Raw genomic sequence first — 27,126 nt, 5'->3', positions numbered from 1 at the left:
GCCAGATTGTTAACCCACTGAGTGATGCTAGAGATCAAACCCACATCCTCATGGATTCTAGTCAGGTTCTTAACCCACTGAGCTGCAATGGGAACTTCTGAAAATCTTTAAAGAAAACCACAAAGACTTGATTTAAAAGAACTCTCGGGCCATCTCTTAGAACCTCAGTGTTCTCCAAGAGGGAACCTTGAGAACTGTTTATTCTACTATTTCTCTTGGGAATGAGGACTTGAGTAGAAAGGAAACAATAAGATTAGGAAAATAAGGCATATTGTGACGGAGTTGACAAGTGACTGATGGTGGGTGATGAGGGGCAGAGAAAAACTAAAGTATTAATAACACTCTGTTACGTGGAAATCCTTGTCAATGAAACCAAAACTTCCATTCTGATTTGGAACTGGTAATCTTCCTTTTAACATTTCTTTCTCTAAAAGGCACACGTATGAACACAAGCAGGAACAGATAGAGAAAGCACGCTTAGAAATCACACGTGTCTTATCTCTCAATATTCATGCTGCATTGCTACTGTTCAGAATCATGGAAGCATGTGAATTAGGCTTCTGGAAAAACCAACCTCCTCTCATAAGACAAAATGTTCTGTAAAGTGTACCCTCTATACTCCTGCATGATATTAATAAATAGGTCTTTAATTATGTCATGTACTTCTGTCCCAGTGAGACAACCAGAGATATACAGCAGAGCTGGAAAATGCCAGGCGGTTTATGGTTAATGACACAGGAGTATCAGCAACACTGAGTAATGAGGTATTTAAAGAATGATACAGCCTAATACTTGTTAGGCCACTGCACAGATAAATGATTTCTTTGGATAAATAGTTCTGCATTGACCTTAATGATAATTGTCTACACAACAAATTAGAAAAAAATCCCAACAGAAAGTTCTTGGCACAATCTCTGCCAGCTTGCTTGAGCTCGAAGCCAAATTAAGAGAAGTGTGAAGTAAACTCTCTTCTAGTATTTGCTAACTAGAAGATACCACTGACATTTTGGCTCAGCACCTGGAGTTGTAATTTTGTGCACCGGGCATATATTTGAAAAGGAAAGATGCGGTGCATTTTTTAAAAAATAAATTTTATTGGCATATAGGTGACTTACCTTTTTCAGATTCTTTCTCCATAGAGGCTTTCATGAAGTATTTTTTTTAATGATTTTTATTTTTGCCATTACAGTTGGTTTACAGTGTTCTGTCAGTTTTCTACTGGACAGCAAAATGACCCAGTCTCTCTCTCTTTCTCTCACACACATATATTCTTTTTCTCACATTATCCTCCATCATGTTCCATCATAAGTGACTAGACATAGTTCCCTGTGCTATTCAGCAGGATCTCATTGCTTAACCATTCCAAAGGCAATTGTTTACATCTATTAACCCCAGACTCCCAGTCTATCCCACTCCCTCGGCAACCAAAAGTCTCTTCTCCAAGTCTATGAGTTTCTTTTCTGCGGAAATATTAATTTGTGCCATATATTAGATTCCAGATATGTAATATCATATAGTATTAGTCTTTCTCTTTATGACTTACTTCACTCAGTATGAGAGTGTCTGGTTCCATTCATGTTGCTACAAATGACATTATTTTGTTCTTTTTATGGCTGACTAGTATTCTATTGTGTAAATATACCACATCTTCCTAATCTATTCATCTGTTGATGGACGTTTAAGTTGTTTCCATGTCTTGGCTATTGTGAATAGAGCTGCAATGAACAGGCAGGTGCATGTGTCTTTTTCAAGGAAAGTTTTGCCTGGATATATGCCCAAGAGTGGGATTGCTGTGTCATATGGTAGTTCTATATTTAGTTTTCTAAGGTACCTCCATACTGTTCTCCACAGTGGTTGTACCAGCTTACATTCCCACCAACAGTGGAAGAGGGTTCCCTTTTCTCCACACCCTCTCCAGCATTTGTTATTTGTGGACTTATTAATGATGGCCACTCTGACTGGTGCAAGGTGGTATCTCATGGTAGTTTTGAATTGCATTTCTCTAATAATCAGTGATGTTGAGCATTTTTTTTTTTTATGTGCTTGTTGGCCATCTATATATCTTCCTTGTAGAAATGTCTTTTGTCCATTTTTTCGGTCCATTTTTCCATCGGGCTGTTTGTTTTTTTGCTGTTGAGTTGTGTAAGTTGTTTGTATATTTTAGAGATTAAGTCCTGTCCGTTGCATTGTTTGAAACTATTTTCTCCCATTCTGCAGGTTGTCTTTTTGGTTTTTTTATGGTTTCCATTTCTGTGCAAAAGTTTGTCAGTTTGATTAGGTGCCATTGGTTTATTTTTGCTTTTATTTCTGTTGCCTTGGGAACCAACCTGAGAAAAAAATTTGTATGGTTGATGTCAGAGAATGTTTTGCCTATGTTCTCTTCTAGGAGTTTGAGGATATCTTGTCTTATGTTTAAGCCTCTAAGCCATTTTGAGTTTATTTTTGTGCATGGTGTGAGGGTGTGTTCCAGCTTCACTGATTCACATGCTGGTGTCCAGCTTTCCCAGCACCACTTGCTGAAAAGACTGTCTTTTTCCCATTTTATATTCTTGCCTCCTTTGTCAAAGAATAATTGACCATAGGTGTCTGGGTTTATTTCTGGGTACTCTATTCTGTTCCATTGGTCTGTGTGTTCTTTTGGTACCAGTACCACACTGTCTTGATGACTGTGACTTTGTAATATTGCCTGAAGTCTGGGAGAGTTATGCCTCCTGCTTGGTCTTTGTTTCTCAGGATTGCTTTAGCAATTCTGGGTCTTTTATGGTTCTATATAAATTCTTGGATTGTTTGTTCTAGTTCTGTATCACCAAGTATTGAATAAATTTTCCCAAGCTATAAAGTAGGCCCTTGTTACCACTCAGTTTTGTAAATAGTAGTGTGTACAGAGGCAGTGGGTTCAGCAAGGATCACAGAGGCTGTGGTCTCAGGCCCATAGACTGTCACCTGAGGCAAATCTTTGGCTTTGCTTTCCTTCAAATGTAACCTTCTTATGGTTCAACAATTATTATAACACAGCCTTTAATATAGCTATTAAAATTTATCTCTTGACTTTCAAGGGGTCCCTATCCTAAATTCCTTCACCATTTATCTTGCAAATTTTGGTGGGCATAAATAAGCTGCTGGTTATAAAAATGCTCTGAAAATAAGAATGCTCTATTTAAGGAAGATACTATTGTATGAAATGTTAAGTCATCTTTAAAATATTGGGTCCACAAAGAACTGGTTTTAGTCCACCTCAGGAGGCTGTAACTTTAAAAGGAAACTCTCGTATGAGATGTTAGAAGGGTTCAAGCTGTGAATAATTATCCACTGGGGCCAGTTTGCTTTGCTGTGTCTCACTGTGCCACTCTGAACTGGATTCCAAGACAGCCCTAAATCGCATAAAATGGCAGTGAAAGTAAGTGAAATAAATGAACTCCTGCTCACTTTTAGAAAAGTGAATTTAAAATCGTGTACATGAGGTAGGGGTGAGGGAATGGGATGGATGGGGACTTTGGGGTTAGTAGATACAAACTATTCCATTTGGAATGCATAAGCAGTGAAGTCCTACTGTACAGCATAGGGAACTATACCCAATCATTTGGGATAGAACATGATGGAAGATAATATGAGAAAAAAATGTAGAAATATGTATGACTGGGTCTCCATGCTATATGGCAGAAATTGATACAACACTGTAACTCAACTACATTTTAATTAAAAAAATAACAAAATCACACACACGAGGTGCTATAATAGAAAGTCAGGGTGATAACTCATAATACATAACTCTGAGAAAACCATATCTAGAATTGAACATTTTTATTTTGGAAAATAAAGACTTTATAAAAGGAATTGAGAAAAAATAACTTTTGATATGTGTACCATAGAAATGAGATTTGAAGCAAGGTTAAAAGGCTCTTTATATATAGGTATAAACATCATAACTAGAACAATATATGTATGTGTATTTATATGTATAAATATTAATACATACAAAAGATTTATACATATCTATGCATAAAGATAACATAGGTGACAATAAAGATAATAAAGATAACAAGGTGACAATAATCATATATTTTAAATCAAAATGAGAAAACTGACAAATCCTTTAGGAGTGGTTTTTGAGAGATCAGTGAGATTTTTCATATATTCATAAAAAACTTATAGTTTCCTTGAAAACCAGAAGAATCTAAGACAAAACTTTCATGCTATTTTCCCACTGTGAAATAAAGACTAGTGTCTTAGGGGAAATGGCTTAGTGCAATCTTAACCTCACATTAAACTTTTATTTTAGAATAATTTTTTGATAAAATACATCAAAGCATGTGAAACTGGTAGCTAATTATATTATCATTAGTATACAGTAACAGCGTTATCATTCTTCATAAAAAACTGAAATAAGTATGCTAAGAATATTTAATTATGTGAGTGAGTGAAATAATAAAGGAAAATTGCTAGTTAATTGCTTTCCTTAGAGATGCTATTAAAGATGGCAGTTGCCAAGCACTTCATGATTCATCCTAAAGAGATATGCTGTTGGGCTGCTCTCTTTGGTATTAATCTGGGCAATCTAGGAGGGAGAACTAGGACTTGCCTGCACAGATTTTGCAGAGGTCTTTATTCTCTGTAATGTGCCACAGCCCCAGAGATGCCTTCCCTGACCTTCAACTGGAATAACTGGTCTACCTCTTCTATTTTGCAGATGACTCGGCTATGCGTCTCAGCACATGGTATTTTAATTATTAGTCCATGTGTTTGTTTCTCCTTCCAAACTGGGAGCTTGGGACATGACTGTTTCTTCCTTCCCAATCCCTAGTTCAGGGCCTGACACAGAAGAGATGCTTGATGCAGGTGTGTGGAATGACGTAAAAAGTCTCCTCATGGAACCAAAGGCAAAGACTTGGGGAAGTGGGTCTGAGACAAAGGTTCTATCTTTTTTTTTTTTTTTTTTCCTTTCAGCATCTGAGACAATCCCACTATCTTTAAAAATATTTCCTAAAGATATTCAGTCTATTGACAGTTCCTCCACTTCCTTATTTTCTCCAAATGAGAGAAAAAAAGAAAGAAAAAATGCCATTTCCTCTTCTTCACATTTCACCTCATTGGAAATACATCACTGGAAAGGTATGACTATTTAGAACAGCAGAACCCTCTGTAATTCAGGATCTAATATGGAAAAGATCAGTTGTCTTTTGTGGATGATTTATCCTAAATACTCTGTAAATGTGTCTATTGAATTTCCTCCTTTACCCTAACATGTTATAGACAGGTGAGGGGGCAGTGAGGGATGGCCCGGGAGTTTGGGATTGGCATATGCACACTGAGGTATGTGGAATGATTGACCAAAGGGGACCTGCCGTATAGCAAAGAGAACTCTACCCAATATTCTGTGGTAATCTATATGGGAAAAGAATTTGAAAAAGAATGGGTGTGTGTACATGTATAATTGAATCACTTTTTTTTGTACAGCAGAAATGATCACAAATTGTTAATCAACTATACTTCAATAAAATTTTTAAAAATTCAAAAAAACCAAAAAATAAATTAAAAATACAGGTAACTTTAAAAAATAAAATAAATTATGTCTATCACTGGACAATGATACCATAAAAAAATTTAGCTGGGTGTGACAGGAAGAAAGGAAAGGGGAAGTGTTCTACAAAACAGTTAAATTGTAATGCCCCTTCTCAATATAGAGACCTAGGATCTTAAGAAAATATATATAACTTTCTCTCAAATTACTTTTCTTCTCTGCATTGTAGATTTTGGCACCCAACTATTCCCAAAGGTACGTATCTAAAGGATGCATGCCTATAAAAAACAAATTTGGAGTCAACAATGGGGGAAGAGGTGTCCCAAATGTACACAGAGTGTTTAAGAATTAAGATTACATGAACTGGGAGTTCCCATTGCGGCGCAGTGGAAACGAATCCAACTAGGAACCCTGAGGTTGCAGGTTCGATCCCTGGCCTCGCCCAGTGGGTGAAGGATCTGGCATTGCTGTGAGCTGTGGTGTAGGTCGCAGATGAGGCTTGGATCTGATGTTGTTGTGGCTGTGGTGTAGGTAGGCAGCTGTGGGTCTGATTTGGCCCCTAGCCTGGGAACCTCCATGTGCCATGTGTGCGGCCCTAAAAAAAAGATTACATGAACCATCATGCACTGTTGGTGGGAATGTAATTTGGTATAACCACTATGGAGAACAGTGTGTAAACTCCTTAAAAAACTAAATATAGAACTACCATATGACCCAGCAATCCCACTCCTGGGCATCTATATAGAGAAAAGCATCATCCAAAAAATACATACACCGCAATGCTCATTGCAGCACTATTTACAATAGCCAAGACATGAAAGCAAACTAAAAGTCTGACAGGAGAATGGATAAAGAAGATATGGTACATATATACCATGGAATATTACTCAGCCATAAAAAAACAAAATAATACCATTTGCAGCAACATGAATCAACCTAGAGATTATCATACTAAGTCAGACAAAGTCAAATATCATACGATATCACATATGTTGAATCTAATAAAATGATACGAAAGAATTTATAAAACAGAGACAAACACACAGATTTTAAAATCAAACTTATGGTTACCAAAGGAGAAACCATGGGGAGGAGGAATAAATTAGGGGGATGGGATTAACATATACATACTACTATATATAAAATAGATAACCAGCAAGGACCTATTATATAGCATAGGGAAATCTACTCAATAGTCTGTAATAACCTGTATGGCTATCTCTCTCTCTCTCTCTCTCTCTCTCTCTCTCTATATATATATATATATATATATATATATATATGTTGTGTGTGTATATATATAATGGTATATATATAATGGAATATATATGTGTTTGTATACATATACATATACAAATCAGTAAACTGATTTACTTTGCAGTAAACTGATTTACTTTGCAGCACACCTGAAACTAATACAGCATTATAAGTCAACTATACACCAATACATTTTTAAAAAAGAAATTAGAGGAGTTCCCATCATGACGCAGTGGTTAATGAATCCGACTAGGAACCATGAGGTTGCGGGTTCGATCCCTGGCCTTGCTCAGTGGGTTAATGATCCGGTGTTGCCGTGAGCTGTGGTGTAGGTTGCAGATGCGGCTTGGATCCTGCGTTGCTGTGGCTGTGTAGGTTGCTGCAGCCCAAGAAATGGCAAAAAAGACAAAAAAAAAAAAAAAAAGGAAAAGAAAAGAAATTAGATTACAAAATGAATTTTTATTAATGAAATCATATTTTTAATCAGTTAAAAAAAAAAAAAGAAGAGAATTGAAAAGATGTCCCAGGAGTTCTTTTGTGGTGCAGTGGGTTAAAGACCTCGTGTTATCACTGCAGAAATTTTGATTGCTTCTGTGGCATGGGTTTGATCTCTGGCCCAGGAACTTCCACATGCTGTGGGTGCAGCCAAAAACAGATGTCCTAAAAGTGGAAGTATCGGTGGCTGGAGATACTGTGGTGGCTCAGCAGTCATGAACCCGACTATTATCCATGAGGATGTGGGTTTGGTCCCTGGCCCCATTCAGTGGGCTGGGGATCTGGTGTTGTCATGAGCTGTGGTGTAGGTCATAGATGCGGCTCAGATCTGGCATTGCTGTGGCTGTGGTGTAGGTCGGCAGCTGTAGCTCCGATTTGACCCCTAGCCTGGGAACTTCTATAAGCTTCAGGTGCGGGTCTTAAAAAAAAAAAAAAAAGAGGTTCTCTATGCCAAATGGAAGCTTCTAAAATGATGTAAGATTATAGCTGGATTGGATTAAATTCAAAATGCCCTTTAGCATCATATGTGGTTTTTTCTTACGTGGCCAAAAGAACAGATTTATCTTCCCAGATTATCATTTTCCCCCACTGGCCAGCGTGCTTTGGCAGAGTGAGAAGTGGAGGTGGTAAGTATGGTGGTACTCATGTCTTCATTAATTATAAAATGACTTTCTTACTCATTTTTGCCTACTGACCCTTCTCTTCTTTCACTTTTCTTTGCACCCTGGTCTATGAACTTCTTGCTTCCATTAAATCACTTATCCTGGGCAGAAATATTTATTAGGGATGACTTGAGACCATTCTGGAAGCAATAACCAGAACATTGGTTTCTTAAGCTGGTGCATATTATCATTTAACTACCCACTTGCCTGACTCTGACATTTTTTTTACCAAGCATTTATCACCTCATAAATGTTCTTTCTCCAAGTTCTGTCTCTTCTCCTTGAAATGTCTTCTGTACAGTTGCCACACTGAGTTTTCTAGGAGCCCAATTTTATTTCAGAAAACAAAATTGTAAAAATAAAAAAAATTTAAAAAAAGAAGTGTAGGTGGCCTATTATTAAACATGAAAGAAAAGTGAAAATTTGACTTTCAAATATCTGGTAAGGATCAGTTCCACATTTGCAGATAATAAAAAATGAAATATTTGTTTAAAGAAATTTGCCAGTTTTGAGGAGAGTGGCAGGAGGAAAATAGTATGTAAATTACCAACCAGAGGAATACACTGGTATTCAGCAGTGGTGATAACTGAGATTGTAACCTATAGCTGCAAGGAACTAGCATAATTTTATTGGAAATTATTAACCCTCCCCACCTGCCTGTCTCTTGCAGGATAAAATAAACACCAAGGGTGGCACTTAAGAAGAAAAGAATTATGAAATTGAGAGCAAATGTCCTACACACAAGGGACTTTAACCTCAGAGAGGTAACTGTCAATGGATTGCTTTAGAACTCACCGCTTAGTATGATCTAGCCTCTTAGCCCCATCTCTCTACATCATTGCCAACTCACTTGCCCAGACCTGTATCTGTGTGTGTGCGTGTGTGCGTGTGTGTGCGCGCACGCGCGTGTGTGTGTGGTTGTGTGTTAAAGAGAATGAAACCGAGCTAAAGACAGAAAGAGAGGAAGAAAGACAAAAAATGGGAAGAGGTATTTATTCAGCGTTTTCCCCACAGAGTACCAATTATACCCCTGGCTGATACAGTCTAAAAAGCACAAATGGCTCAATATATGCATTTTTGGCTGCACCTATGACATATGGAAGTTCCCAAGCCAGGGGTCAAATCTGAGCTACAGTTGTGACCTATACCACAGCTACAACAACACCAGATCCTTAACTTGCTGGCGCCACAGTGGGAACTCCCTGGTTTGATATTTAAACCCCTGTTTCATTTGCTTTGAAGGCATTTGCTTAAATTTCTGAGATTTATATTGAATATCAGTATTAATGTCAAAAAGCTTCTAATCACATTTGGCTTATAGACTTGCATTGGGATTTCATGTCATTTCCTCTTCAGTTTCTCCAAATATTTGAAATGTCCAGAATTTGTAGTTAACAAGTCTTACAGGATTTCATGTCATTTTTACCTTCAATTTCTCCAAATATATGAAATGTTCACAATTTGTAGTTAACAAGTCTTATGGGATTCTATGACAATTTGGATAAAAACCTCTACATCAGAAAAAAGATAAATTGGCACAAAAATGTATCATATGAAGGATTTTCCCTTGGCTTTTCGTTCCCCATACATTTGCTTTATTTAGTGCCCCCTATTTAAGATGGTCCCAAGAAGAACTTAACCTGGTTTATCAATATTGTAATAAATGAGCACCTTTTATTTTATTTGACTTGGTCCCATTCCAACCCTATAGTACAGACTTTGTTTTCATAATTTGTAGATAAGGAAAGTGAGACTCATAAAGTTTAAGCGACTTTCCTAATGGCTCACTGCTGGCTGGCTTGGTGAATGACCTGTCCTCCTCTTTCCACCGTGCTGCATTGCTGAATATCCATCTACGGTCATTTGACGCCTTCAGTCCCAGTGTCATGCAATCTGGGACTTTCACTAATTCAACTGATGACGGGAATGGCAATCATGAACAGATAGTATTGTTTCCACTTAAGCTGATTATAGCTTCAATTTCATATTTTGTTTTCTTTCCCTTTTGTACATTTCTGACTGCAAATCTGGAAGGCTCTTTTTTGAAAGGCCAGATTGCCAGATCTATGCTCTAAAGGAGATTTCGAATTAGTTTGCAGTCTGTGTGTAGTTAGTAGGAGCCATCGTTTAACCCAGACATTTAACTCCTTGCTCCTTATTTTAAAAGAGATATTATGTCACAAAGATGATGTGACGGTGCTGAAGGTGTGGAGGATGTTGTTCCTAAGCTCTTTTGATCTTGGAGTTGAGGCAGTGTTCTGACCTTTGCTTCAGAGCTCTGTAGCCTTCCCAGGACAGTCACTGTGGGATGTAAAGGTCAAGGTAGAAACTCTTTAGCCATCAAGTTTGCTGCAAGCGAGAGCTTAATAGGGCTAACTGGCAGTTAATAGAAGACAACATTACCTCGGGTTCTCTGTGAAACTTTTAGACCTAAGATATCATAGGTTTTTGCAGTTCCCAAGGGTAAAGATGAAAAAAAGATAAAGTTGACTTCCTTTCTTGTCTTCTTGCCTCCCCTCTTATCCTTGCCAAATCTCAGCTGGGCAGAGTGGACAGTGGTATTTGTTTCTTATTATTGACTTCAGAGGTGGTGCTTCTCCACCCGGAGAGACCTGTTGACCTGGAGATAAATCCGTGGGGCTTACTTCAGATGCCAAGATTGATAATCATCTTTTCAGCTTTGATTCTAGTTTGCAAGACTCACAGTGTCACCAGTTAGTTACATAGTAGACTGTCCATTACATGCTTGGCTTCAGAGGGGCCACACATTCGGCTGACTCTGTTGTTTGCTTACCTTCCATTCCAAGGCACCCAGCCCCTGGGTGAAAGTTGCATTTTGTGTAAAGTAATTATGATAGTCTTGTTGCTCCTTGTCAGTGTGACTTGTCTGGATGGGCATATCCTGTCTTGGAAAATAAGGATAAGTAATGTGTTGAAAAGTCCTACTCTTGTATGAGGACAGGGTATTTGGAGCTTCGATAATTATCTTTGACCTGAAGGGAAAACATTAAGTACATACCAAGGATGGCCAAGCAGAAAATTTGAAGGCGCCTGAATCCTTGATGATATTATTAAACCATTGATTCAATCTTGGGATGGCTTCTCTCTGGTCTTTTTTGTTAAGTAATGTTCTTGAGGCTTGAGCCTGCTAGTCAAGTTTTCTGTTACTTGTGGCTAAAACTATTCCTAATTGATAGAATACCTTAAAAGGGATTGTACAGTACAGTTTGCTTTTTAGAACTTTCAATTTTACATTAAAGAAGCTCTTAACTATAATTAAAAGGACAGTCTATTCATCCAGCAAATGGCGTAATGTAATAAAAAAATCAATAGAGAAGACACTTGAATATTGTGTTAAGAAACTAAACAAAAAATTAATTTAGCAAAAATATAACACTTAAATGTGCCTTATTAGTTCAATGCAAATTATCTTTAATTGATAGAATTATCCAAGCTTCATTATCATTTTTCTGTATCATATTTACACCTGTATTTATAGTAAAGTTCGATATATTGACATATGTAGGTCAGTTGAAATATCGATAGTGACATAACGCAAGAACATGTTTCAACATATTTAAAATAATGTAAGAGTTCCTGTTGTGGCTTGGTGGGTTAAAAACCTAACATAGTGTCCTTAAGGATGTGGATGCTCAGTGGGTTAAGGATTCAGCGTTGTTGAAAGCTGCGGAGTAGGTTGCAGACATGGTTCTGATCTGGTGTTGCCGTGGCCATGGAGTAGGCCTGCAGCTGCAGCTCTTATTTGAACTTCCAAATGCTGCAGGTGTGACCCTAAAAAGAAAAAAAAAAAAAAAGCAGCACTAATGGAGGCAAATGTGAGGGTGAATTCTGGAAAAACAGGCCCCAAACTAAGAGATTATTCTGGTGCTCAAGATATCTGTGGCCAAAGAGTGGGCAACCCAGGGTATTTTTCTTTTCTCTGCCCAACTTTGCTCTCTGGTGAAGAGTAAGAGAATAAGAAAATATTCAGAGGCCCGAAGATGATGAGCTAGAGAAAAAAACGTGGGAGGCTTGAATATGCCATTAACTAGAAAATTGGTGTCTAAGTATTTGAACCTTCACCATAAGTATATTTTCTCAAGGACGCTCATATTCTCCTCAGGAATGCCTGGCATTGGCACAGTAAATAGAACATCAGTGCTCAAGCGCTGAAACAACAGTTGTTCTTGGGCCAGCACATTCTCATCCCGAATGAAAGCAAACCCAAGTCTTTAAGGGATTATTAGAGGAAGGATATTACTCTCAGTGACTCAAAGCCAGCTGTGAGGGCCTTTAGTACAGTTTATGCTTCTTCTGCTCCCTTCTCTTCCACCTTTGGCACGCCTACAATTGGATGAAGTGCTTTTCCTGAAATGGCAATCACTATTAAATCCATTAGCTGGAAACCGAAATGTTTCCCTAATTGTTTAAAGTCTCATTGCGAAAAGGAAGTTTCTATTGATTGTAATTTGAGGGGAAACAATCCCAAGTTCATCATTCTTTTCCTTTTTATAAACACAGTCAGATGAGACCCACACACTCAAAGTCATCAGATTTACTTCTCCGAAGATTCCTGTTCTCCGTTAGATGTTTCTAGTAGGGGTTTCTTGGTGCCCAGTCATTCTGTTTTTATTTTCTGTATTTGCTGACCACGTTTCCCTCAGTTTTCTTCTTGGGCCTGTCTTATGTGTTTGGTATATTTGTCTTATCTTCCAAATTGTTATTAGTTTCCAATTATTTTTCCTACCAGATCTTCAAGTCCTCACAGTCTTTTAAAAAGTTAGTTGGCTGGACCCTATTCCCGGGATATGGGGCTTCTTTTCCTCTCTTTTCCAATTGTGGTTTCAACTACTCTCAAGTACTCCTAGCTGTTATCCAATATTTGGAATTCTGATGACGCATTTCTTTGGCCATGGCCCTTAGCCATGCATCCCCAGTTCCTAGAACAGTGCTTGACGCTTAGTAGATAATGCTTAATATTGTTTGAATAAATGAATGAATAAATTCAAGTGTTTTTAAAAATCTCATAAAAATCACTTTAAGTGACCCTAATAAAAGCTAGTCAAAATGAGGACTTTTGCTATAATTAGACAGTGTCTAATGGCCAGACTCAGTCTCTTTGATAAATCTTTGCTTTTCTCTCTCTTTTAAAAAACTTATTCAGGAGTTCCCGTTGTGGCGCAGTGGTTAACAAATCCGACTAGGAACCATGAGGTTGCGGGTTCGATCCCTGCCCTTGCTCAGTGGGTTAAGGATCCAGCATTGTCGTGAGCTGTGGTGTAGATTGCAGACGTGGCTCGGATCCCGCGTTGCTGTGGCTCTGGCGTAGGTTGGTGGCTACAGCTCCTATTAGACCCCTAGCCTGGGAACCTCCATATGCCGCGGCAGCGGCCCAAGAAATGGTAAAAAAAAAAAAAAAGACCAAAAAAGAAAAAAAAAAAACTTATTCAGAGCTTAGCTTAGCTTAATAAAAGGTGGAACTCTAAGATCTCTAAGACACTTTTCAGATCTCTGATTCTAAATCTTATTGCTAAACTGAAAAAGATTAAATCTTTGCTTTTCTTTCCACTGGACCAAGAGTGCTGGACAATTTCTGAGTAAAGAGGAAAAATATGTTTTTCACTTAAAGGTGCTTATAATTTGATATAAGTCCCAATAAATGTGACATTACCAATTAATATGCTTTATTCCTTAGATATTTCTAAATGGGAGCTGTAGACAAATGTTATTAAACCTTTTGTTTCACAGTCTGTCTATATTATTCATGTAAACGGAAATTTTATCTGCTTAGCGAAAACTTAGGAGACTGTACCCTGGAAAATTTTCACAGGTGTAATGAAAATTATGGAATGACTAAAGACTGGGTTTAATCAGATTGTGACAGAATACTTGCCAGACAGTATTTAATTTCTCCTTAGCTCATTAATTATACAGCTTACTACATTGAGAGAAATTGCTATATTTGATAATATAAAATTGAATTTCATTTGACAATCATGATCAAGTGGAGAACATCAAGTTTGCACGCCTGTTCCCTGGTGTTGACATTCAGGTATTGTCAGTTGCCTAAGTGCTTTAAATTATATGGTGCAGCGGCTGCCAAAATACTTGAAAGGAGGATAAAGAGAGAGAGATTTAGTGATTCCAATTTGGCAGTAATTTCATGGGAATGAGGATAGCCTGTTACTAAGTCCCAATAGTGAAAATCCAAAGGATTTCCAGTGTAATCTTTATGTTTTAAACAATGCTTTGTTGTTGAATGAAGATGCCATGTGCTCCGTGTGATTGTCTTTGAGCTTGTGCATTGGATAATCCTTTAGCATAATAAATCTGAGATAAATTAGCTTTTCTGCTCAGCTCTTTCCTAGGAAAAAATCCCTAGAAACGAGTGGAACGATTTACCAAAAGATGAATGAAATGCATTTTGACCCAATTTTGCGACGACAGTGCTAGAGTAGTGTCTAATGTCATTTTTTCGGTCCAGTGTCCTTTGTGTCAGGGATGAGAATTGCTATGCACAACTTCTAGACTCAGGACACAGAGGGAGAAAAGGTCAAAATGGGGAGTTTCTCCCTTTGCTTTGCTAGTTCAAAGATACCTGAGGCTCTAGAAGCAATATTTTAATTAGTTATTTACCTGTGTTCTCTCTCTGTTTGTACTACCTACACATTACATGGCATTTTCCTTGAGAACAAAGACTATCTGGCTTAATTTTTATAACACATGGCAGAAAGCCAGGGGGATTACTAGGTTCTTATGGCTGAACTGAACAGGCTGGTATCTTTCAGGGTGGTAAGATCAACAGGAAAAAATGAGATCTAGCAATATGGGTTTAAAAAATTGTCAATATTTTTTTCTCAAGGCTCTTAGGTCAGAAGCAGGATTTGGCTTTGGGGCTGACCATTTTTTTGCCTTGGGAGAGATTTCTTTGTGAGACCTGTTGGTCATGCAGGTGTGGATCAAGTCAGACCAGGTAGCATGGGCTGGTACTGTTCTAAATGGTAATAACTTATTTAAGCCTCACAACAATTCTATGATATAGGTACTGATAGTATCTTCATGCTATGAGTGAGGAAACTGAAGCATATGTGAGTGATGGATCTGGGTTTCCGAATTAGGAAGTTAGGCTTCAGAGTGTATATTAATAGCCCGCCTTAAGTAACCCCCTCATAAATCTTGGAATGGCTCCCAACAGTGCCAGTGGAATCCAAAAACATCTATTTTGGACAAGGATTTTGAATATTATGTTTTGAAAGATAAAAAGCTCTCCCAGAGTTCCCTGGTGGTGCACTGGGTTAAGGATCTGGCATTGCCACTGCAGTAGCTCTAGTCATTGCTGTGGCAGAGGTTCAATCCCTGGCCCAGGAACTTTTGCATGCTGGAGGTGTGCCTTCACCCCCAACCCCCCCTCCAAAAAAAATCCCTATCCCTTGGAGGAGGCTATATCTCTTCAGAAACTGTATGTATGCATGTATCTATTTACTACAGTAGGTATAATAATGGGTACCCAAAGATGTCTATGTCCTAACCTTTGGAGCCTGTGGATATCATATATTACATGGGAAAGAAGAAGTAAGGTTGTGGAAGGAATTAAGATTCTAATCAGCTGATCCTAAAATTGGGAGATTATCCTGGATTATTCAGGTGGCCCTGGTGCAGTCACAAGATTTCTTAAAAGTGGAATCAGGAGTCAGAAGAAGAGTCAGGGTTAGAATCATGAAATGTGAGAAAGACTTGACCAGCCATTGTAGGCTTTGGATGCAAGGGCCCAAATGCCTAGGATTGTGGCATCTTCTAGGAGCTGAAAAATACAAGAAAATTGATTATTTCCCCAGAGCCTCCAGAAAGCCATGCAGCCCTACTACAATGAGACCTGTGCCAGACTTCTTACCTATACTACTGTAAGATAATAAATTTGTGGCAGTTTGTTACTGTGGCAATAGGGAACTTTGTTTTGGCACATTTGGTTATGGCCCAGACACACTCACTTATCTGAGGTGAGTGAGGAGCTGGCAGTTTCTCTGCTGGGCTTGGGAGATCGGGCTTGCAGGCTTTGTCACTGATAAAAAGCATAAGGAGGGTCTCTATGTCCAGGAGCTGACTCCAGAATTTTTTTGTCATTCAAAAGTTATTTCTAAGTTTATTGACAGTATATCAGTGTTGTGCCATGTTTCTTTATAATTTTTTTTTTCTTTTACAGCTGCACATGTGTCATATGGAAGTTCCCAGGCTAGGGATCGAATCGGAGCTGCAGCTGCCAGCCTATACCACAGCCACAGCAATGCCATTTCCGAGCTACCTCTGTGACCTACACCACAGCTTGCGGCAACGTCGGATCCTTAACCCACTGAGTGATGCCAGGGATTGAACCCACAACCTCACAGGGACTATGTCAGGTTCTTAACCCACTGACCCACAATAAGAACTCCTCTTTATAATGTTTTTGAATGCTCACCATATGAACATAGTTGAGTATGAATAAGTAGAAAAGCCTACCATGAAAATCATGCATTTTCTTCTTGAGGCTCCAAGGACAGAAAACCATATTTAACTTTTATTTTTGCTTAATCACCTAGGATTTTTACCTTGTCACTTTGCTCTCTAGTTTCCATCTTCAGAAGCATCACTGATACTAATTATTGTATGTTTTTCCAGAAGTAGTTCATGTTTATATGAGCGTGCTTTTTCTTCTGCACAACAGTAAAATATAGACACGTGGCACCTTTGCATCAATTTCTATCTTAAATTCGTAAAAATTTTCATGATATAAAAAATAAGCAAAACAGAACACTAATGGAATTCATGGGAACTCTGCATGATTTTCCACACTTTTTTTTAATAGGAATTCCATAAATTGGGATATATTCAGTGGAAAACAATTAGGAAGGATTTTTTTTTTTTTTTTGGTCTTTTTGCCATTTCTTGGGCCTTTCCCTCAGCATATGGAGGTTCCCAGGCTACGGGTCTAATCAGAGCTGTAGCCATGGCCTTCGCCAGAGCCACAGCAACTTGGGATCCAAGCCGAGTCTGCGACCTACACCACAGCTCACGGCAACGCTGGATCCTTAACCCACTGAGCAAGGACAGGGATCGAACCCGCAACCTCATGGTTCCTAGTCAGATTCGTTAACCACTGAGCCACGACGGGAACTCCCCTAGGAAGGATATTTGGTTCACTAAAAAAATGTACTCAAAATGTTTATTTAATGAATCAATGAATACATTTTAGGTGGCTGGGTAGCCAAGAGATGCTCCAGATCTTTTTATAGGCTGTGAGCTTCTTGCAAAAATTTCTGGGAAGGAGAACATAAATACCCACATCTGAATTCTGACTGAAACTTGGCTCTTAGGTTTTAGAGTTTAGGTCTTTGCAAACTGCATGGGAATAGCAGAAGGTAAGAGCAAAACCAAGCTGTCAATTCGAAGTGTATCTCCATGAGCTGGAGACTTGAATATACTTTTGGCAGAAAGAGTTCTTTTGTTGAGGAAACCACAGGAATGGGGTAGTTGGTTTTATAATTGCAGAGCTTAGCCCATAATTAGAAAAGTGTATGTTTGAAGAGCTGTAGCTCTTAGTAAACTGCTCTGTATGACAGTGTTGAAAGGTGTTTATATTCTAGCCAGAGCTGCATCTCGTAGACACTGTGCCCTTTAGAGAATTTTTTTTTCCTACATAGGAATTTGTTACTGCAGATATGGAAACAATTATTTATTCTTGTGAAAATACTTTGTGTTCATTTCCCCCAAGTGAGGTTAAGTGACAGGTGGTGGTCTTGTAGGTGGTCAGCAGCTGAGTTTAGGAAAAGTTAGAGATGAGGAAGATGACCTCCTGCCCAGTGTCTTGGACTGGCTTAGATGAGTGATGGATTCTGTGGGACTCTGGCTATAGCAACATTGCTTTCATGTCCAGGGGACAATATGCATCATAAGATTGGAGGAAGGACTTTTCACTTCCCTGTGGCTCAGAGCTCAGCAGCTCTCTGGCATCAGAGGATTGGATGCATCTTTGACACAGACAGCTGGGGATTTCTTCAGGAAGCTTTGTAAGCTTGATCACATACATACTCACCATCACATACTTACGTATAGTCTTTTTTTTTTCTTTTTCTTTTTTTTGGCTACATCCTCATTAGGTGGAAATTCCTGGGTCAGGGATTGAACCTGTGCCATGGCAGTGACTCAAGCTATGGCACTGACAATGCCAATTCCTTAACCTACTGAGCCACTAGGGAACTCCAAATATTCTTTATCTTTTATGCAAACTAAAGTGTACTAGATATGCTGTTTTGTACCCTTGCAATTGTTTTATCTTTTTTTTTTTTTTTTTTTTTTTTTTTTTTTTTTTTTTTTTTTTAGGGCCACACTCGTGGCATATGGAGGTTCCCAGGCTAGGGGTCTAATCAGAGCTGGCCTATGCCAGAGCCACAGGAACACGGGATCCGAGCCACATCTGCAACCTATACCACAGCTCATGGCAACACCGGATCCTTAACCCACTGAGCAAGACCAGAGCTTGAACCCACAACCTCATGGTTCCTAGTCAGATTCGTTTCTGCTGTGCCACGACGGGAACTCCTGTCACATCTTTTATTTCAATGAAATAAAAAAGATTTGCAAGTTGCTAATGACAATAGAGTCAATAATTAACATTTCCTGAGCAGTTACTATGTGCCAGGTACTGAGCTTTTTGCTTTATGTATATTTGCTCATTAATCTCTACAGTTGCCCAGCAGAGGTTTGTAGATAGCTCAGAAGGTAAGGGGCTTCTTCTCCAGAGATGTTTTCAGGAAGAGGCAGGTTGTAGAAAAAGATTCCCACTTGGTAGGTAAGTCAGAACAGATGATTGCCAGATCCTTTACACATGTAAACACTTAAGATTCCACTATTCAATGATCAAGTATGCGGTTGGGTATTTAGAGTGTTCAGTTATGTTTGTCAGGGACAGATTAAAATTTGAACTTCTCTCTTGCCCCTGGGTTGTGGCTGGTACAGGTCAGAAGTGATGAGAGTTGCTGCTCTTGTGGAACTGAGTCAAGCTCAGAGTGATCTTGTAGCACCTTCTAGACAGAGTGTGTGGCCATGGTTAAATCAAGGTACAGGGCAAACTGGAGATCTGTAGAGGAGACACTCCACGTGTCTTTTTGTATGTGTGTGTGTGTATGTGCGTATGTGAATTCTGAGGCCTCTTCAAGTTACAAATTTGGACCCAACCTTTCAAACTTTTCTCTCACTTCATCTCTGAGCCACAATGATGGCTTCAAATGACAAGTTCACATCATCAAAGATGTCCTGTAATACAGCTGGTATGACAGCACTAAATCATTGCTCGCTGAGAAACGATTTTATCAGAGAGTAACTCTTGATGAATTATTTATTAATTTAATTAATTTATTAATTCATCAGCGATTTATTTGTCAGAAACAATTTAAATGCTTGAAAAATAACCGCTAATCTTTGGAGGGAGAGTCGCATATAGCTATCAATGGTATGACGTAGATAAGAGCTAAATGTGGCAACACAGAGGAAGAATGACTTTTAGGGATGGTGGTTGTATCATGGTGACAGTAGCGGTTTGCCTGGGTTTTGAAGGATGTATAGGATTTCACTAAGCAAAAAGAGAAACAGGGTCTTCTATTCAGGGAGGTGATGTGCTCCGTGGCGTGGCGCTGTGAAAAAGAATGGCATGGTGCACGCCTGGGTGATGTTCACAGCATCAGCAGTATGGTGGGGTGTGTCTGTGCTACAATAGTGTGTCATTGTGTGAGGAAGTAGAGTGGTGAGAGGGAAGTTGTATGACCAAGAAGCTGGAAGTTGAGAAAGAGGGGCTCCTACATAGAAGCTAGGCTGAGAATATTTTTTCTTTTAATGTATCTTGACCCATCATTTGAAATGATGGAGCCTGGTTGCTGAGTTTAGGGTTCTCCAGGGTTAAGTAAAGACAGCTTGCAACAGTTAGATAGAAAATTGATTTTATTTTTGGTCTGGACAGAAGTAAGGAGCCTAACTTGGAGTGTGAGGAAGCCCCTAACATCTGGAGCAACAAGAAATTTTGGCAGGTATAAAATGAGTGTCAGTTTTTGCATAGATGCAATAAAGAGGGATTGTTTGTTGTTTTGCAGCCACATCTATACACGTGAGATAGTGGTTGCTGTCTGTGGTGTCATAGTTGAGTGTAAGTGGAGCTTCCTGCTGAGGCCCCAGAGGCACTCTTTGCTGAGCTTGTCCGCAGTGCTCTGTGAGTCTTATCCGCAGAGATCAACCGGAGCTGTGTCTGTGTCTGTGCGTGGCCTAAGCACTTCCTCTACCCAGGGTGCTGAGCATCTTTGGGGCCAGGGTAGTGCCTGAGGATTCTCTGTAGGTTTGCCTCCATGCTGGTTGAATGAATTCCAGTCACGAGCCACCCTGGAGAACTTGTGAATAGTTTGGTCTTGGGTTTCGCTGTTGACCACATTCATTCTCCTTGTCCAGGCTGGCATTGACTGACGCAAATGTTGCCTCTTTGAGCTGTTAAAAAAAATTCATCTGGAGACTAATATTTTTGAGCTCCAGAGTTTCAAGGTTCAGACTTTATTCTGGACGGTTCGCCCCTTCTGCAGACCTTTGTAGGGCCCTCCTGTGCTCTCTGCTTTAAACTCAAGAGCACACCTCGCCAGGCACTTCTCTAGCAGAAGCTCCAGCCTGTGCTCCACATCCAATGTTACCTGTTCCTTTGTCCATCCTCTTAGGGTCTCACTCTCTGATGTTGGCTAATTGCTAAATTCATGCGTGCCAGGGTGCTGGGATCTGGAAATTAAGTTCGAGTTTTCATAGGGACTTGGTGGAAACAGAGAATTGATCCCAGAGAGAGAGGGGGAGGGAGAGAGAGAGAAAGAGAGGGAGAGGGAGAGGAAGAGGGAGAGGGATGGAGCAAGAGCATGCTGGGACTGGAACTTTTGACCTTTTTTCATATCAGGTCACCATTTGGACATGGATTCAGAATTCCATTATCTGCTCAGAATAACTCAATCACTCTCTGAATATCTTCTTTTTATAGGCTCTCCAAGGGAGAAAGAGCCAGATGATGAGCAATTCCCTGAAACCAGATAAAAATTGAGGATAGTAAAATGATTCCTTTTCCTCCCACCACTGGCTGAGAGTTTATATATAAAATATATGTACACACACATATACACACACACACACACACACACACACACACACACACACACACACACACAGCAGGAGACTAATTGTGAATGAAATAAAAGACATCAAAAGGATTTTCCTAATTAGCTTAAATACTGATCGTTACCATCAGAAAATGAGTCAGCCTAAAAACACATGTAATTGCTTTCTTCCTGCGTTGTGGGAAGCCTAGAGATTGAAGAACTATAGCAGAGAGAGAACTAGATTATGAGAGAAGGAACAGACAGGCCCTGGTGAGACTGTCATAATGAAGATATGGTTTTGCTGTCATTCAACCCAGCATGTGACATTGGCTTGAGTGGTTGCAAAGCATTTGATACCTGGGAGGCTGGGAAACCTCACCACACAGCCAATGCACGTGTGGCAAGCACTGTATTATCACTCCTGTCTAACAAATTTGAAACCGAGGAATTGGACATTGTAATGATCAGAATTAAGTTAACCAGGAGTTCCTGTCGTGGCTCAGCGGTTAACAAACCTGACTAGCATCCATGAGGACGAGGGTTCGATCCATGGCATTGGCGCTCAGTGGGTTAAGGATCCGACATTGCTTTGAGCTGTGGTGTAGGTCACAGATGCGGCTTTGATCTGGTGTTGCTGCGGCTGTGGCATAGGCCAGTGGCTACAGCTCCGATGGGACTCCTGGCCTGGGACCCTTCATATGCCACAAGTGCGGCCCTAAAAAGCAAAAAAAATAACTTAATAATAATAATTAAGTGAATCATTGAAGTTTAGGACTGATTCCAGGCAAAATTGTGAGAGAGACTTTGGTGCTGTTTCTCTTGCTCTGCTCTTCTTCTTCTCTCCTTGATGCTGCTTTTGGATGGTGCAGTTCTCTACCAAAACTTTCCTTTTGGGAAAAGCCCTGTTGTCAAATATTTATACCTCTGTGTAAATGTTAATAATCATCCTCCCTCTAGCAAGCACATGACTATTAATTCTTATCCTTGATTATGAAATGAAAAAAAGTTGAAGGGACTCTCCTAAACCCTAAATTGCTAAAGGAGTTACAGGCATCAGCAATTAGCATGAATACTATAGGAGAAGATGGAAGATGGCAAAAAAAAAAAGTCTGCTTTGGTGGCTCTGAAAGCCCGCTGCAGATCTGCTCTGTGTAAGGTGAAGTATCTAAGAACAGGTGAAGTGGCAGAGAACAACTGAGGTTCTTTTGATGATGCAAGTGTGAAAGGCTGATTTACAAAGTTAACCAAAAGAAATCCTTTCAGGGTGTATGCATTATGAGAACCTATTGAGAACTATGTGCTGCTTGGTTTGGGTGATAGTGTTTAGTAGAATTTATTTCTTAGTTCAATCGAAATGCGGTAAACAAAGCCAATTTTTGTGTCATCACATATATATTTCTCGGAGTTCCGGTCGTGGCTCAGTGGTTAACGAGTCCTACTGGGAACCATGAGGTTGCGGGTTCAATCCCTGGCCTTGCTCAGTGGGTTAGGGATCCGGCATTGCCGTGAGCTGTGGTGTAGGTTGCAGACAAGGCTTGGATCCTGCACTGCTGTGGCTCTGGTGTAGGCCGGCAGCTGCAGCTCTGGTTCAACCCCTTGCCTGGGAACCTCCATACGCTGCGGGAGCGGCTCAAGAAATGGCAAAAAGACAAAAAAAAAAATTCTCATATGCTCTCATGCAGGGGTCCTTAAATTTGTGCCGTGAAGTTAACTTTTGTGAAGTCTGGGTTCCTTTGCAGAATAATATTAAATTTTTTTTTTCTTTTTACAGTCACACCCATGGCACATGGAAGTTCCCCAGCTAGGGGTTGAATCGGAGCTGCAGCTGCCAGCCTCCATCAACAGACTGGCAACACTAGATCCGAGCAGCATCTGTGACCTATGCTGCAGCTTGTGGTAACGCCAGATGTTTAATCCACTGAGCATGGCCAGGGATTGAACCCACATCCTTACAGAGACATGTTGGGTTCTTAACCTGCTGAGCCACAATGGGAATTCCAGAATAATATTTTTAAGGCATAGAATTAAACACTTAAAATTTCAAAGAGAAAAGCAATGCTATTTAAAGACATATCAAATTTTTGAAAATTTGTGATATATGCTTTATTAATTCATTAAATCAAGATCTAGTGCACAGACTTACTGAATATATAACTTCATAGTAATGATCAGCACAAATAGTATTTCAAGGTATCTGCAACAACTATAGTCTGATAAGAAAATATTTGAAATTTCTAATGGAGATGAAGTTTTTCCCCCAACAGTCAAAGGGGGAAAGGGAAGTAAGAAGATGACTTGAAAATTCAATCTTGCTCTAAGATGCTAGTTCTAGGTAATTTGCTACCCAAGACAGGGTATCGTCCTTTAGTTTCAAAACCATTTGAGAGGGAAAATACCTTAGAAAATGTATTCGAATGTCATGCATATTCAAACCAAACCGCCGCCCTCTGAAATTTCAAATCTGTAAAATTCAAACAAGTTCTCAGAAATGTGTTGTTAAGAGGTAACTAAAATTCCGGTAAAATAAGATAACGTTTTAGGATTCAGAATGCAGGCTTTTCTGTCTTATGGTAAAATTGAGATTTTAATTGAGTTCTCCTCTCTTCCCCTGAGAAGGGGTGACCTGCAGAGGAGCCCTGCCTGAGCCATGCTGCGGAGGACCAAATGCCCATCTGTTCATGAGCCTGATCCACTGCCTCACCTCAAGAGTCAGAAGCAAAGCAAGTACTGGACACAGGGGCCAGTTTCAGGGGCTCTGCTGACATGTCTAAAGGAAACTTCACGTGATGTTTCCCCAGTGAGAAGTTTCTCGAATTTTCAGCTTCTTAACTTGTCAAGGAGCTCCTGGATTTTGGAATTTGTATTATTAAAGCTTCCAGGTATCTAATCACTGTCAGATATCAGAATACACTAAAACTTACTTGAACATCACAATTTAAAATCTTAAAAAATTTGACATGTAGCCCGGTGTATAAGGCTTAAATACCCGTTTCAATGAAACTTACTTAGATTTCTGTTTTCAGATTTGGGAAGCTACAATCACAGTCACTTAAGAAGTAGGACCCAATATACCATTTCCTAAGGGGTGGCTGCATAGAGATTTATGGGCCTAGGAAAGGCTAGGTAATGAGGATGCTCAATAAAGAGGCACATTTCACCAGGAAGAAATTAACCCAAGTTGCCTCACAAATGAGAAGAAACATATCTCCTCCATCACATGGTGTACTTTCCATGGTCTTTGCTCTACTCATTTTATGAGCATTTTGATAAAAAAATATATGGTACATTTTATTATCTCTCATATTTTCCAATAAATACAAACCTGGCATGCTTTTTCTCTCTTTTCCATGCTTCTCAGATATGTGATGATCATTCAGTAAGAGAAGAGCTCTGAAATACTTATGTCTTAGTCCATTTGGAATGCAGTGACAAAATACCACAGACTGGGTAGTTGAAAAACAACATGCACTTATTGCTCATGACTCTGGAGGCTGGAAATCCAGGATCAGAGTGTCAGTGAGGTAGGGTGAGGGCTCTCTTCCAGGTCACAGACTTATTTATTTATTTATTTGTCTTTTTAGGGCCGAACTCATGGTATATGGAAGTTCCCAGCCTAGGGGTTGAACTGAAGCTGCAGCTGCCAGTCTACACACAGCTACAGAAACTTGGGATGCAAGCTGCGTCTGTGACCTATACCACAGTCACAGCTCACAGCAACGCCGGATCTTTGACCCACTGAGTGAGGCCAGGGATTGAATTCACGTCCTCATGGATACTAGTTGAGTTCATTACCACTGAGCCACGATGGGAACACCAAGATCACAGACCTATATCCTCACACAGTGGAAGGGGCTTAAGAGCTTTCTGGAGCCTCTTCCATAAGGCACCAATCGCCTCCCAGAGGTCTCATCTCCTAATACTATCACCTTTAGAGTTTAGGATTCAACTTGTGGATTTGGGGGTGATACACTGAGATACCACGATTTATAAAAAAAAAATTTATTTGGTCGTTCAGATGACCAAAATACACTTTTCATCTATATTTGGTCTTTGTTCAGTTTCTGGCTCATAGCTCCCCAAACCCTAGGAATTTCCTAAGTGTTAAGGGTGATAAAAACTGCCTTTTGTTATGTTAATAGGACAACTTTTGGAAAACACCTAAGAATGGGGTGGTTGCCAGGAGAACCAATCAGGGTTGTAACTTTCAGGGTCCTTCCACTCCCCTCTCCAATCCCTAGGAAGAGGGAAGTCCTGGAGTTTGAATTAATCAAAAATGGCTAATGATTTAATCAATTATGCCTATGTGATGAAGCCACCATAAAAACCTAAGAGGATAAACTTTGGAGAGTTTCCAGGTTGGTGAACAGATGAGATTGGGGAGTGGCACATCTGGAGAGGGCATGGAAGCTCTGAGCCCTTTTTTCTTATTTCACCCAATGCATCTCTTCTGTCTGGCTGTTTCTGAACTATATCCTTTTATAATAAACCGGTACTTTAGTAAGTAAAATGTTTCTATGAGTTCTCTGAGCCTCTCTAGCAAATTACTTAAAGCTGAGGAGGGGGACCTGGGAACCTCTCTGGTTTCTAGCCAGTCAGTCAGAAGCACAGGTGACAACTTGGGCTAGTGTTTGAATTGTGAGGGGTGGGGGGAGAGGGGGCAGCTTCCTCTTATTTCTTTAACTCAATTGTTTATTTATATTAATATAGATTCATGGATATCTATTTTATACTTTGTGCTGCAAACTCATACTATTTTATTTACTTCATTGCTCAAATTGTTCTAGCATTTGGCTATTTGGAGCACTTTCACTTGGCTCCTGTTTCCTTTTGACACACCCCCATCAGTCAAAAAGTAGAGCTTTTTTTGTTTGGTTTTATAGCACTTCCATACTTCCTGGCACTATAAGATGCTCCAGGCTTTTTTTTTTTCTTTTTAGGGCAGCACTCACAGCACATGGAAGTTCCCATAGCCACAGCAACGTGGGATCCAAGCCTGCTATACCTCAGCTCATGGCAAAGCTGGATCCTTAACCCACTGAACAAGTCCAGGGATTAAACCCACATCCTCATGGATCCTAATCAGGTTTGTTACTGCTGAGCTAGAACAGGAACTCCCTCTAGGCTTATTTTGTATATTTCCTGACCTAGTCCTAGAACCAGCCATTTCTCCAAAGAGCCTTGGTTTCTTTTATGAGTAAATGGTATTAGAAACCAAGGTTTGGATGCTAGGTGTGCTTGTTGTTACTGGGGTATTGTTGCTTCTAGATCTTTTCTGCTGATGCAGTAAGGAAATATATGCATATATATATATATATATATATATATATATACACACACACATATACACACACATACATGTTTGTATTATATATTTATAACATCTATAAAACTTCTATATATAAACATATATATCTACAAGTTAAACATGAGTTCATACTAATATCTCCAATTTTAATCAATTGCTAAATGGGTCATACCAGCCTCTTCCCCTTGCACTTCTATAGTCTCTCACAGCAACATTGAGAAACTTGACTCCTACCGTCTGCTATCCATTTATTTATTTTTCAATTATTGTATGCATGGAGAGTAAAATCCTATGGGAAATAACTTCATTACTGTATTCTGTATTCCTATGGGAAATAACTTTATTAATTTTAACACAGTGCTTATAAGCACTTCCTTTTGCTTTTAGTCTTGTAGACTTCACTCATTTCCAAGTTTACTTAGATCACCACCTTTCTCCTCTCTACTCCCCTTCATTGAAGGTGTTTCATATATTTGTAATACAGTTAGGTTCTCTTATTATAGATTTAGAATCTTCTAGAGATCCATAGACCTTATAAATGATTAAAAAAGATTTTGTATACATTAAAGATTATTCTTTGTTCTATAAAATTCTGTGGGTTTTAGCAAATGTGTAGTGTCATGTTTCTACTAGTACCATATCATATGGAATCATTTTACTGCCTGACAAATTCCGTTTGCATCACCTACTCAATCCTTCCCGTATCTTTCTGGAAACTTTTGTAAACAGTGATCTTTTTTT

At 39.4% G+C, this 27,126-nt stretch overlaps 1 long non-coding RNA gene across 2 annotated transcripts in view; it reads left to right on the top strand.

The window, feature by feature from the left end:
- LOC106506475 overlaps window positions 1-24,412 on the top strand; it is a 107,252-nt gene extending 82,840 nt beyond the window's left edge. For both annotated transcript variants that reach the window (XR_002339541.1, XR_002339540.1), the window contains 2 exons: window positions 8,603-8,696; window positions 23,697-24,412. This is a non-coding gene — a long non-coding RNA (uncharacterized LOC106506475). The remainder of the gene's footprint in view (window positions 1-8,602; window positions 8,697-23,696) is intronic.

The sequence above is a fragment of the Sus scrofa genome, chromosome 16, assembly GCF_000003025.6.
Source record: "Sus scrofa isolate TJ Tabasco breed Duroc chromosome 16, Sscrofa11.1, whole genome shotgun sequence".
Lineage (NCBI taxonomy): Eukaryota > Metazoa > Chordata > Mammalia > Artiodactyla > Suidae > Sus > Sus scrofa.
Note: the sequence above shows the minus strand (reverse complement) of the source record. Positions and strands in the feature narration are given on the sequence as shown.